Below are 14,797 nucleotides of genomic sequence, written 5' to 3'. Positions count from 1 at the left end.
AGTTTTTCATACAGCACTAATTATGCTTTGTCTGGGTCTGTGCCATCTCACTGCTTTGATCACATATCATGGATGCATTTTTTTAAAAAAATAAATCATTTTTCTAAATTGCTGTATGTTATTTTAAGATTTCTAGCCTGATACATATGGTGTCTCCCTTTTAGTTCACTTATGTAAAAGCTCTCGTTTTCTTATACTCCTCTATTAAAAAATACTTTTTCTTTGCAGTCCTTCACTCCTGCTTTATGTGGAGATTCTATTAATTTTTTGTTAATTAAACAGGTTCAAAGCTGTTCGGTCCCACATTCTCTTTTCTAAAGCTAGAGACTAGCTAGTTATGGTCTATTCTGTTGCCTCCAGCTTCCCTTCCCTTCCTCTTATAATCTTTAAATTACTTTTCGGCCTGAGAACCCTTCAGTCTTCTGTCACACAAGTGTATTCTAGTATCATCTCCAACAAACTTCAGCTTTCACTTTTCCAAATAAGTGCTTTAAAAAAACCCTAATTAAAAAGCCCCATGTCTTATTTTAAAATCCTCAACTCCACTTCTCACCTTGTAGAAAGATAAGAAGTCTACATGTGGTTCAAGGCTTCCATGACAGGAACATGCTCCCTTGAGGCATCCTGTCACCAATAGCTAAGAGCAAGATTTCTGGAGTTTTACAGTCACTGCATATCATTAATGGCATCATGTTATGATACAGGACATTTTAAATTCTACTTGTAGGGACATCATGTGCCTGAACTCTATGGCAAATGAAACGCTGGATCAGTTGCATCTTGGTTTGAACCAACAAAATCATCTTATCAATTTGATTTTTTAAACTGTTTTTATAAGGCAAGTAGGGACAGGGACAAACAAAATAAAAACAATATTTTTAGGTATAATTATTAACAGTTTACGGTTCATGATTCCGTGTATCACTAAAGTTAGCTTAAATTGTATATACAAAGGAAACTTGTAGCTGTCCCTACCATAAATCAAATGGTGGGCTACATGAACTTTCAATGTGATTCAGCAAATCCCATTTTACTGTTCTTGTTTTCAAACTCATTCAAAAATTACAAGACTGAAAATTGTTGTAATGTTCTGTTCATGGAGAATCTTTTGTTCAATTCTCAGCTCCAGTAATTCAAATTCCATGTTACATGTAGCATATAATGTCCTTTCAGTTTTAATTTTTCTGAAATCTAAGTGCAACTCTCCAATCCTTCCCTCCTTAATATGATGCCCTGAAAGCAATTTTCCAAAAATTGAAAACTAAATCAGCCAACAGGCTCCAGGGGACAGACTCTTACCTAAAGAGATGAAAAAAACACACAGTAAGTACAATCCATCTGAATGTTTTCCTGAGTGAATGTTACACAACTTTGTTGTATGTTACACAGCTTTGTTGTGTAACATACAAAACTGCTCCCATTCATGAGAACTTTATCAAATTTATATTCACACCCATCTCAACTGCTCTACCAGTTATTCATGCCTTACTTCTGTTTAACTAGTAGTATGACCCACTTTCTATTTTCAAGTGATCTCACACACATTAACCTACCTACTCTTAAAATGTATCTTATTAAAAAATGGAGATGGATGACATTTTGTTATTTAGATTTATATCCTGCCTTTCCTCACAAAAGCTTACATAGGTGTTTCCTATAACTCAATTGTTACTCAGAGAAAGAACACACATTTCACATAAAGAAGATCCCTCTATGACATTTTGGGGATTGATTGTCATCCCTCTAAGCCTGGAATTAATGGCACCAAATCACAGCTTAGATGGATTAGTGGTTTTGTTCTGCATGGCCCTGTTTTTCAATTAACATTCAGGATCTAGGATGACTGAAATTCTATGGCTCCTCAATTGCTTGATAGTCTAAAACTGTAGAACTCCAAATTATCATTGCCCTCATTCCTGCCAGTTGACATTGCTCAAATATTTATGGATTATGAAATGAAAATGATAGTCAAATGAGAAAGGGGATATCTGCTCTGCTTCAGCTGGGCTGAAGTAAGTTAATAATGCCTTATTTTAATCAAGATCAAGTACATATGACAAGCTGTGTCAAATCATTGCTACTCAGGAGGCTGATGAAACCCACCACCATTATAGCTTAGCATTGTTTCTCTTCAGGTAACAAATACAGTTCCTGAAGACTTACATGCATCTTGTCCCCAATGTAAAAGTAACTGCATACATCTTTAAGTGAAGTCTCCTATTATCTCTACATTCTTAAGAGTCATGGTGGTGCAGTGGTTAGATGCATGCTAATTCAGCTCCTTGCTAAGAGTTTGATGCTCACCGGCTCAAGGTTGATTCAACCTTCCATCCTAATTGGATGGAATGAGGATCCAGATTGTTGGGGCAACATGCTGACTCTGTAAACTGTGTAGAAAGGGCTGTAAAGCAATATGAAGTAGCATATAAGTACTAAGTGCAATTGCTATTCTTCAGTAAATAGTTTTATTTCTCTAAAGGACTCCAAGAAAACAATAACTTGAAATCTCAGTCATCTCAAAAAGTTTGGGTTCACTATTATAAATCAGAACCAGCTCTGGCTATAGAAACCCAAAAGGAAGGATAGATCTAGGCAGATTTTTAGATTTTTAGGAATAGCTTTTATACTAAATGTCTCATACAATTTATGTTCCACATTTTTATTAAAAGTTAACTTAAATGTTTCTTGTATTTGGTGAAATACTTTAGTTCTCTAGAGTAATAAGATGTCTTATTAGTCTAAGATTGTCACAAAAGTAAATTCATTCAATGCACTTATTAAAGGAGATATCGTCACGTATATAAATCCAGAGACGGTCAAATTTTCTTTCTCTGCTTTTAATTTTCACAACAAACCTATGGCGTTAGGTTGGGAAACTGACTTACTGATTATAACTTTGATTATAAAAGTATATGAAAAGAAGAAACAAGGAAACAGTATGCTTAAAATTAACAGAAAAGTCAAAATGAAATCTATTGTGCCCTTTTATTGTTGCCCCATTTAATGTAAGTCAAACAGTCAACAAGAAAAGTTTAATCCTAAATATTGATCAAAACCATATCCATGACCATAATATTATTGAAACAAACTGGAATAATCAACAAATACTATAATTTTCAATGTCCATGGAAGCAAATGCTTGCTGGGAAAATATAAGGTACCACATCAGGTTTTTGTCCTTCCCCCAATGTTAGAGCTGAAGGTCACGCATAAAAGAAGAAATGACAGAGACACAAAATGCTGAACTATATAGAACAAACCCAAAAGGGCTCTTCTTACCTTCCCAATACTAAAATAAGAACTTGAACTCAGGACTTTTTGTCCCATTGCAGCATTGTAATCATTTTCCTGCATTTAAAAAAAAACACCCTTATTTTCAATTTCAAATTTGTCATTATTTTACTTGTTGCAAAATCATGTTCAAGTAGATAACAGTAACACCACAATAAACCAATAAACTGCAGAGTTACATTGCTACTTTAAAAAAAGAAAGTATTTGTATATTTAACCCTTGGGGAAGTTTCACTACACAATTAAGGTTATACCCAAACCATGAAGAGTTTGTCTGTTAGATGGTAGGGCAGGAGAGGTGTGAAGTAGTCAGCTTCAACTCTGTAACATCTAAAGGCCAATCACATTCACCAAACAAACAATAATAGAGGGATAGAATCAAGATCACGTGAAGTTCTAATATTGCTTTACAAAGCCATAGTAAGACCACACTTGGAATACTGCATCCAAGTATTCTGGCCACCAACATATAAAAAAGATGTTGAGATTCTGGAAAGAGTGCGAGAAGAGCAAAAAGAAAGATGAGGGTCTGGAGGATAAATGTTACAAGAATTAGGTATGTCCAGCCTAATGAAAAGGACTGGGGAGATAGGATAGCAGTATCCCAGTATTCGAGGGATTCCTACAAAGATGTGGGAGTCAAGCTATTTTCCAAAGCACCAAAAAGCAAGGCAAACAATGGCTGGAAACTAACCAAGGAGAGAAGCAACCTAAAACTAAGGATAAATTTCTAACATTGAGAGAAATCAAGCAATGGAACAACTTGCCTTCAGAAGTGGTGGGTGCTCCATCAATGGAAGCTTTCAAAAGGAGACTGGACAACAATTTGTCTCCACCGTCCAGGCCTTCCGCATAGCCCTTAAGACCTGGCTAGCCCGTCAGGCCTGGGGACAAAGATAGCCGCCCCTCCCGAATGATGAATGAATGTTGCCTATTATTTTTACTTATGTGTGTCTACGTTATTGTTTGTATTCTCCTTCCTGATTTTATGTGAGCCGCCCTGAGTCCCCTCAGGGAAAAGGGCGGCCTATAAATGTTAATAAACTAAAAAAAAGAAAAAAAGAAATGGGATAGGATCTCCTGCTCAAGCCAGAAGACTCCCAACCTCCCTTCCAATTCTATTATCATATGTTCTATGTTCTAAAATTCCTTACCATTAATAACGCTCCTATTAAAACATTAAGAACTACATCATCAATACACACTTCAGAATAAAAACCCAAGTAGTTTTATCACCTGTCTGATGTTTCAAACATTTATATATCATTTTGCCACATGGCGAGTAAGGAACTCATCCTAATCTGATAAAAGAAAAGGCATTAACCAGGCCCAAAGGGTCTAACAATTTCAACAGAATTGGAGTAATGTAAAAAAATATATGGCAACTTAAAAGCACCTGGATAACATTTTGAATGGCTCCTGATCCACAAGGAAGAAATACTCTTTATATACCATATGAGAATATCTGCCTGTGGAACGGTTGAGGCAGGAAATAAATTGAATAGATTATATGGCTTCTACAGCTTTAGTTTTGACAAATGTTTCTTAAACCTCCTGCTTCCTTTCAACCTAATTCTTTTCCCCATCTCACCCCCTGTTAACTTCACAATGGAGAAAAGTTACCTATTGCACCCAAAGATTTTTGGCTGACTGCTCCCAGTCAAATACCCAGTGTTTCTGGAAAAAGCGATATACTGCTAATGATATGCTAGAGTTCTCTCTTTTTTTTTGAAAACTTGGAGAACCATTGCCAATTAAAGTTGACTAGCTCTCCCCAGCTTCCTGTTCTCCAGGTGTATTGGCTCTTCTGTTCTTGGAATCAGTCTAACATATCTGGAGGGCATCAGAGTGACAAAACTTGAAGTAGGCACTTGATTTTCAAAGTACTATTGTACAAGGTGATTTGTGGAAGTCAATGGAAATCTAGCACATGAAACTAGAGCAGACTGTAAGATTTATGCTGCAGCTAAACTGGGCAGCTTCCTGGATCAAAGTAGAATGGTGTGGGTTGGGGACTATGGAGGTTAACCCTCAACAAACCTACACAAAGGTCACTTAACCACCCAGTGGAAGGTGTGAGAGAAAGTTTTCATCTCATCCAAAGGCTTTTCTGCCTTGGAATTTAATATTCTCCTTCAGAATATTCCTTTTAAAGTCAACAGCAGAAGAGCAGGAAAGAGAGGGAAAGAAAAGGATGGAAGAGAGAACAAGAAAATATAAAACCCTGGCTTATAACTTACTCTAATAGTGAATATTTCTGAATGCGACCCTCTATAGAAAACTGTAATTTCCAGCCACAAAGTAAAGTTCTAGTCATTCATGATGTCATTTTTGTTAGTAGAAGTATAGTCTTTATTGCCATTGTGCAAAATAAATACAACGAAATTGTATTAAAATATACACTATTAATTGCTGATTCCAGTGTACTTTCAGAAGAATAATTTGGGGATCCAGCTTGAGCCAGAGTTTCCCAAGAATGAATAAAAATGAGATCCAGACAGCTGTGAGAAAAGAAAAAATTGTTTATTCATAAAAGCAAAGGGATTTGCCTTTAGCAGAAATGGGATACAGCAACACAGTTAAATAAGGGAGCTTGTCCTGAGTGTGGAAGTATCTAAGTAGTCATTCTAGGATGAGGTGTGTGTGTGTGTGTGCACCTGCGCGCATGCACATGTGTGTGTGTGTGTGTAGATATGTCAACTATGATATTTATTCTTGTGGATATGAACATGCAATTGTATTGGCAGTCCTAATTTAACTATTTGTGTTTACAGACCTTTTGATAAGTGAATTGGGTCTGGGTATAATTTATTTGGGGGTTTGAGAAAGTTTGAGTAATATATTTTCCCTGTTTACTATTTTTACTTGATTAACTTAGTTTCAGCTTGACCGGCTAGTTGAGACTCTGATTCTCAGCCTATTGTGGATTCTCTTAATGTTTTAAGGGAAGACGGAAACATTGTAAAGAATAAAATATATTATGATACGAAACCTCTCACGGAACTATTCAGAAAGTCTTCCTTCAGTAGCAATGAAGAAAATAATAAGTTTTGCTTATGTTATATGTGTGTGTTGCACACAGGGAAGACAAATGTTAATGCCACTTTACAAATCTAGCGCTGACCAGCTACAGCAATCCTGCTACAGTTCAAAGTTATATTCTTAAATTAAATCAACCAAGAGGGTGTTTTTTTCCTCACAATTGCTCTCTCTTTTTTCCCCAGTAGCTTAAATCTAATAATAAATATGTCTTTTTCTGGTCCTTCGTTTCTCTGCTGTTGTGGATTTGGTTATGGATGCAGCCTGACCATTGACAAGCTAAATGCCCACCGTGGGCTCAAAAGTAGATAAAGGAAGAAAGACTCTGAAGCCTGAAATGAGGGAAAATATTAAATTATTCAAGGCAGTCGCTCTGCCTTCGTGGGATTTTCTTTGTTCTTTCTCTGCTTTTCACACTTTTTCCCCCTCAATCTTTCTGTGCAATAAAAACGAGATGCCTGCATAGCCTGAGTAGTGAGATTGCAGAAGCCTCCATGTAGGGGCTGCCATGTAGCCTCAATCTTTATTCCTCAGGGTTCCACGTTAACTAATTCTTCCTTTTTGAAATAATTAAATATGTTCCCTGAAAAGATAAACAGGCCATCTCAGGTGGTACTTCACAAAACCCCCCTGCCTTGTAAGCTGGAGAGAAGGAAAGCTTTTCTCCATTGGCAGCAATTATATAGGTAGCTAGACTTTCATTTCATCCAAATATCCTCAGAGGCAGGACGGTTCGAACTGACAAAAGAGCCACTTTTGATTAAGTTTTAGAAATACAAAATGTACGTTGCTTACTTTTCGTTTTAATGTGCATTATGAATCCCATTTTCTCCCATCTCACTTCTGTCACTCTCTTCCTCTCTCTAAAGTTTTCCATTCTGTAGCATTTTCCTCAGTCAACAACACACTTTTTTTCCCTCCTCTTCAGGATCCTGCCTCCTCCTCCTCCTGTTTCGCTCCTCATTCTTATCTCTTTATCAATCAGGCATTTCTTTTAAGGCATCTCGAAATGAATTTGAACCCAGCTCCGGCTCCAGACCTCTGTTCCTACAATAATAGCAATAGCAATAGCAATAGCAGTAGACTTATATACCGCTTCATAGGCCTTCCAGGCCTCTCTAAGCGGTTTAGAGAGAGTCAGCATATTGCCCCCAACAATCTGGGTCCTCATTTTACCCACCTCGGAAGGATGGAAGGCTGAGTCAACCCTGAGCCGGTGAGATTTGAACCGCTGACCTGCTGATCTAGCAGTAGCCTGCAGTGCTGCATTTAACCACTGCGCCACCTTGGCTCTATCGGTACAATATCGGTACAATCAGACATCTGACGGGAAGTAGTCTCACTAAAACAACTATAAAGCTGGGGAATGCCCTGTTTGCTTTGAGATTCGTGGCTCTTTCTCCATCCGATGGAATGTATTCCCTTACCGCTCCTCCCAGCTCCTGTACCTCGGGTCCTTTAAGGGGGCTGCTAGCTTGTTGGATTTGCACCCCAACCCCAGAAAGCAGGCTAAACAAACAGACATGAAATGTCATAATGGTTAGAGCAGGGGAAGCAAACTCAAGGCCCATGGGCCAGATCCAGCCCATGGGGTGCTTAAATCTGTCCCATGGGGCCAGTCTGGAAATAGCAAAGGACGGGCCCCAGGTGCCTCTGGCAGCCAAAATGGGGCATGGGACGGTCACACATTCCTCCCCTGTTCCCCGTTTTGGTGACAAAGAGCTGCAGGAGGACATCCGGGTCAAAAATGGGGCACAGCAGGAGGTGTCCGTCCTGCCTCTGCCCCCTGGCCAACCCACAAAAAACAACCTTGCTGATCCGGCTCTCGAAGAAATCCACTTTGACACCCTTGGGTTAGAGCAATCAACCAATGGACTAGCTTCAGAGGTTGTGAGAACTCCATCACTGGAGGCTTTCCAAAAGAGACTGGACAAGCATTTCTCTGAAATGGCATAAGATCTTCTGCTTGAGCAGGGCGTTGGACTAGAAGACCTTCAAGGTAACTTCCCAGTCTATTATTCTATGTTCAATGAAATTAACAAGAGGTTGGTGGATTTATTCCTTCTCTTCAGCAAGGGAGGTGGGGTACTAAGTGTCACACCTTTCCTTGATTTTGAATCAGTGGTGGGATACGGCCAGTACGTCTCGGTACGGGCGTACCCGTGCCTGCTGGGAGCACCAGGTACCGTTCTGGTATGATGCTCTGAAGGGCCCACCCGACCGTCCTCCTTACCTGTATTTGAGCCGATCGGGGCTTACGTGCACACGCAAGGAGCACACGGCATGTGTGACGCTCCCCCGAGCAGCTGGAGCATCACAGGCGGTAAGGACGGATGCACATACTGCGCGCATGCATGTGGTGGATGCCCGGCCCCATTGCATCGTACCAGTTGCAATGGGATCCGGAACCCACCACTGTTTTGAATGCAGTGGCAGGTAGTCTTCTCTGCTATTTTGGGACTTTGGGGTAACATCTCGAGTGGGTTCTTCTCTTTGATTGATCTTAAAGTTTCAAATGCACAGAAGCAAAAGCAATCATGCTTAAAAGAGTAAAAATGGGGACAATAAGCTAGAGAATTTAGAAATATCTCTCTCTTGCTTTCTCCCTCCCTCTCTCTCTCTTTCTCTTTTCCCAATCTATATTCTCTCTCTGATCTACTTTCTAATAGTTCTAGATCTCTTAATCTATTCCATTCCCCCTCACCCCAGGGCTGTGTCTTTCAATTTCACTCACTTTAAGATGTGTCTGAACTTCAACTTCCAGAATTCCAAAATCTCAACTATATAGTAAATTATCTTATGCATTTTTATACTGGTTACTCCTACATCTTTGTTGGTGGTGGAAGTATTTATTCTTCCTTTTTTTTCACCATTGTCTGTAGCACCTAGAGAAGTTAAGGCCTTTTTATCTGCTTCCTTTCAGTTTTATTCCCAATTGGAAAGGGGAAAATATTTTATTTTAGTTGAAATATTTGACCACTATGGACACAGTGTTCTGTATATGAGATGGAAAGATGCTTCTATTTTTGGAACAAATTTTAGGATTATAGCATCTTTTGACAATCACAAGTTGCTTTTCTCTTTGGCAGGAGGTCAGTTTAAGTTAAAGTAAAGACAAGTCCTTCTGAATATCAACCGATCTGTGAAGTATGCCATAATTTCATGACTTTCTTTGATTGTTACTTGTTTGAAAATGTGTGCTATAGAAAATAGGAAAACAACAATATAAACTACTGACGTAAATATTTCTCACTGCCTTTGCATTCTTCCATCTAGCAACTAGTAAAGAATTTGAACTGCCAAATTAAAATTTTGTTGGTTGTAGCATTTCTTTAGCGATATCTTGTTATTTTATTTATCAATTACAGGAACTTGACAAGGAACATGCAAAATAGCTTCACTATCCCATAACTGACCCCTTTCCCCAATATCCCAGGTTACAAAATTAATAGCAGTTAGAGACAGCACTTTCGTACATACCACTATAGATTCAGAAATCCTATATCCCTATATAAACACTCTTTTATATGTATATTATTAGGTGTGGGCCTACTGCATGAACTACTCCATGTAGTTTTCCACCTGCTAGAAGTACTAACCAAGTAGGACATCTTTCTGTTGTTGATCTCATCAATTATTACATTCTTAGCTTTGAATGCAGCCGGCATCTGTTCATAAAGTATAATCAATGATTGCAATCAATGGGACTTAAGCACATGGTTTAAATACTTAAATGTCATTGATTTCATGAGGATTTAAATACGGCTAATTTTCTCTGGATTGGATAATTTTTGAGGATAATTTTACCCTCAAAAGGAAATAATTCCATTTCCTTTTGAGGATAAAATTATGCCTCTAATTTATTTAACTGGTATAAACATTTCATTACATGTTCTTGTTATTTTTCAGATTTGGAAACTGCTTAGCTATAAGTAGCTTGCCATTTCCCATCCTTTATTTATGGGAAATATGGCATGTTATGATTGGAAGTAAAGGGTGGGGTTTTGTTGCTGTTGTTGTTGTTGGTCTGAATCTTAGCAGCCATAACAAAAAAATATATCATTTGAGGTCTTAGTAAGAACAATCGTGGGACTGATGTGCAGAAATTCATCAAACTCCTCACAAGGTAATTGATTGACATTTAAGTTTTGTCTTTCACAAAAAGGCAGCAAATTATTACTTTTTATGTCAAGAAACAATATAACTCAGCTGGATTTAGCTACTTCAGCAAGTAACGAGTCTTTTTTGAGATATGAAAATGTTAGTGCCATATTACCTTGCTGAAAACATGATCTTCCATATATGGGGTATTTTGGAGCCTTGACTGAAAAATATTTTATTAGATTCCTAGTACCCTCCTATTTTCAGACAGCTGGAAGGATCCAGAAGAAACTCCAAATGCAGAAGAGAGAGAATGAACAACTTCATAAAGAAATTCATACTTCAAGTTACTACCGGTAAAGCACCAAAACATTTAGTATCTGGAAATCATACAATGATATAAATATCCAATATGCTCTCTTTCATGTTTTAATTACCATGCCCCCCCCCAATATTTCCTCTTCAAGAGTGTCCTCCTTTCTTTCTAGAATTCAAATAAAGTTGTAACCTTCATTTGATCCTTGATTTGACAGTATAAATGACAGCCCAATGCATATATGTCACATCCAGAGAGTTTCAAAAGGTCAGAGCATGAAGAGCATAATATACTCAATGTTCAAATTCAGAACTGCCTGGACAAGCACCCTATAGCTACGGGAAGGTCATTCAGAGAAATGCAGAAAAGCATAAAAAAACAGTCAAGGGATTTCAAAACTTTCGCCAAGCATTTATAACTCTTTTATATCCTGCTTTTTCTACAATTTATAAACAGAGTTTCTTACCTTATGAAATATATCAAACATAAGTACAGTTATAAGTATGCAACAACTTCCAAAACCAAAAAGCAAATCTTCAGCCTTTCAAGGAGGCATAAAGTGAAAGTAATGAAGTTTTTAATTAACCTGGCATCTGTTGGAAGATGAACTCTGCCAAGCATGATCCCGATTTGACTTGCTGGCATCTTTCGCCTTTCAGGGCTGGAAGAAGACATAAAAAGATCCTTGACCTGAATCTAACCAGGAAACAGTCAGTCAAGGAGGTGAATGTAACAAAAACATTTCAGGGGAAATAGGCATCCCCTGGAGGTTTCAGCAGTAACAGCGCTATTGCCATTCTTGATTTTAAATAATTGCTAGAAAATTTCTCCTTCTCTTGGAAAGGTTTGCAAGAACTTACACACCCAGATACCTTGTGCAACAAAATTTGCTGGTGCTTTTAAAAGGTAATTTGTGCCCAACTGCTATAAAAGCATTCTTCGTGACTTGGAATTTGGAATTTTGGAATTTTAATAGATTTGTATGCCGCCCAATCCCGAAGGACTCTGGGTGGCTTACATAAAAACAATTAAAATATTAATGTTATACTTAACATTAAGTACTTAATGTTACTTAATGTTATATACAAAACCCTTCCCCCCTCCTTGTATCATGTGTTTGACCATCAATCAGAGTAGAGCTGGCAGGGACCTTTGAGGTCTAGTCCCCTGTTCAAGCAAGAGACCCCCGTACCATTTCACACAAGTGCCCGTCCAGTCTCTTCTTAAAAACTTCCAGTTGTGAACCACCCATAAGTTCTAAAGGCAAGCTGTTCCACTGGTTATTTGTTCTCACTGTTTCCCCTTAATTCCTTAATTGCTTCTTTCCTTGATTAATTCCCATCCATTGTTTCTTAGTCCTGTCCTCTGGTGCTTTGAAAAATAAGTTGACCTCTTTGTGGCAATCTCTCAATTACAGGAAAACTTCTATCATGTCCCACCAAGTCCTTCTTTTCTCTAGACCAGCCAAATCCAAATCCTGCAATCATTCTTCATATGTCACAGTCTCCAGACCTTTAATCGTTTCAGCTGTTCTTCTTTGCACTTTTTCCAAAGTCTCAACATATTTTTTTATAATGTGGTGACCAAAACTAGATACAATATTCCAGATGTGGCCTTACTAAGGCTTTATAAAGTGGCACTAATGCTTCATATGGTTTTGATTCCATGTCTCTGTTTAAACAACCCAGGACTGCATTAGCCTTTATGGCTGCTGCCACAGACTGCTGGCTCATATTGAAGTGATCACCCACAAGGAGTCCAAAGTCTCTCTCACAGTCACTGTTCTTGAGCCTGGGTTCACCTAATCTGTACTTGTACCTTTGGTTTTTCCTGCCTAGGTGTAAAACGTTGCTTTTCTGCATATTAAATTTCATTTTGTTACATAGGGCCCATTGTTCAAATCTGTCAATATCTTTTTGGATCCTGAGCTTATCTTCTGGGGTTTGGGGGATTTTGTTGTCATCTGCAAATATGATGAGTTTCCCTTTCATCTAAGTCATTCATGAAGATATTGTACTGTGCACAGAACAATATCTATAATATCTAAGTACTGTGCTTATCACAAAACCTTGTGGTGCCCCACTGATTACTTCCCTCCCTGTAGATGTAGTACCATTACATCTACATCTACGGTTTGTCATCCAGTTACAAATTCATCTGGTGATGATGTTGTCTATCCCACATTTTTTAAGCTTACCAAGAAGTTGTTTGTGATCAACATTGTTGAATGCCTTGCTAAAGTCTAAATAGTAAAGTCTAAATTAGTAGACCGACAAAATGCCATGAACATATTAATGTTCACAGCATTTTGTCGGTCTACTAATTTAGTCACTTTGTCAAAGAATGAAATAAGATTGGTTTGGTATTATCTGTTTTAATAAATCCATGCTGGCTTTTAATTGCAATTTTATTTGTTTCACAGTTCTGTTTTTCATTATCTTTTCCAGCATCTTCTCAAGTATTGATATTAAGCTGATTGGTCCTCATTTTCCTGGGGCTGTTTTTTCCCCCTTTTCTGAAAATGGGAACCACATCAGCTCTTTTCCAATCCTCAGTTCATGCCACTCTTACCAAAGATGTTCTTTTTGATCACTGTATTACTGTATTTTAAAAGTTGAAGCTCTAAACTGTCTGTTTTATCCTTCTATTTGAACACTAAAAGCTTATCTAATTGATGATAACCTTTAGATTTCACATTTAGTTTATTCCAGGCACTCACATCAGAAGACATAATCTAAAGTCCTCTCTACTAAAACTCCTAAGAACATGTTCATGAAAGAGAATGGGAGATCTGAGTTCAGCCTTCAAAACAGATTAAAGGATGAAATGACAATTTAATGTTCCTGAGGGAAAAACAGCAAAAGTCTTAGTATGTGAGAGTTCAAAACTAGCACAAAGGATGACTCTTAGTTATAATTTTCAGTATAGAAAGAGGCTGGGCAGCCAAGAAGGCTGCATAGTTTGTTATGAGACAAACTGAAATTTGTATTTCTCACTTGAGACGCTGTTAGAGCTAACGTGGTGTAGAGATTTTGTGTTCAAGTGTATTCTTGGCTATGCAAGTTCCTTTGACCATTGATTCGCTCTCAGCCCAACTTATCTAAAGGCACGGTTATTGTGAGAAAAAATGTGGAGTGTCATTTTTGTCACCATGCTTTTTTGAAAGAAAGGCAGAATATAAATCTAAAAATTAAATTACATTAACTATTCAACTTCTTACAAAGATGAAGCTGGTGCAGTCGTTAGAGTCCAGCACTACAGGCTCCTTCTGCTGACTGCCGGCATTCCTGCAATTTGGCAGTTCAAATCTCGCCAGGCTCAGGGTTGACTCAGCCTTCCGTCCTTCCGACGTGGGTCAAATGAGGACCCAGATTGTTGGGGGCAAGAGGCTGACTCTGTAAACCACTTAGAGAGGGCTGTAAAAGCACCACGAAGCGGTATATAAGTGCAATTGCTATTGCTATAAACTCTTTTGGGTAGCTGAACTCTATTGTGGAATTTTCTTCCTTGGCTGTTTAAACTGCTTTATTATGCATTGGTCACCTCTTAAAGATCTGGCGGTTCTCCCAGGCCTTGGCCTAGTATATGAATGGAGCTCTTGTGGAGTGTGTTTTGTGTGTTACTGTTGGACTACCAGCTTGTTCTTGTTCTTCTTTTAAATGTTCTTTATTGTATTTCTGATTTCTGATATTTTCTTTTTATGTTGCGAGCTGCCCAGCATTACCTGGAGTGTGCTGGCACCTACATTGAATAATTTCATTTAAATTAAATGAAATTAAACCTCTGTTACTGCATTACACACTCAGCTTTTGATACCACAGTTGCAGTGGCATCAGTAGTTTCCTCCTTGTTTTACTTCCTTTTTCACCATCTCCTTGATGGCCTTCTGGAGAATGTTGAAAACAAAACCTCTAGAATGATCTAGGGAATTTTAGCCTTTTGTCTTTATGCTTACCTTATTGTTCCTCCTACCTTGCTCTAATTGGCCTTGTGGTTCATTTTATTTGGTTTATTCTGTTTTAAGACTTACGATAGATGCTCTATGGTAGA

The sequence above is a fragment of the Thamnophis sirtalis genome, unplaced genomic scaffold (genome assembly GCF_051295495.1).
Source record: "Thamnophis sirtalis isolate CommonGarterSnake01/CBP01778 unplaced genomic scaffold, rThaSir2_p1.2 scaffold_12, whole genome shotgun sequence".
Lineage (NCBI taxonomy): Eukaryota > Metazoa > Chordata > Lepidosauria > Squamata > Natricidae > Thamnophis > Thamnophis sirtalis.
This window is presented reverse-complemented; position numbering follows the sequence as displayed.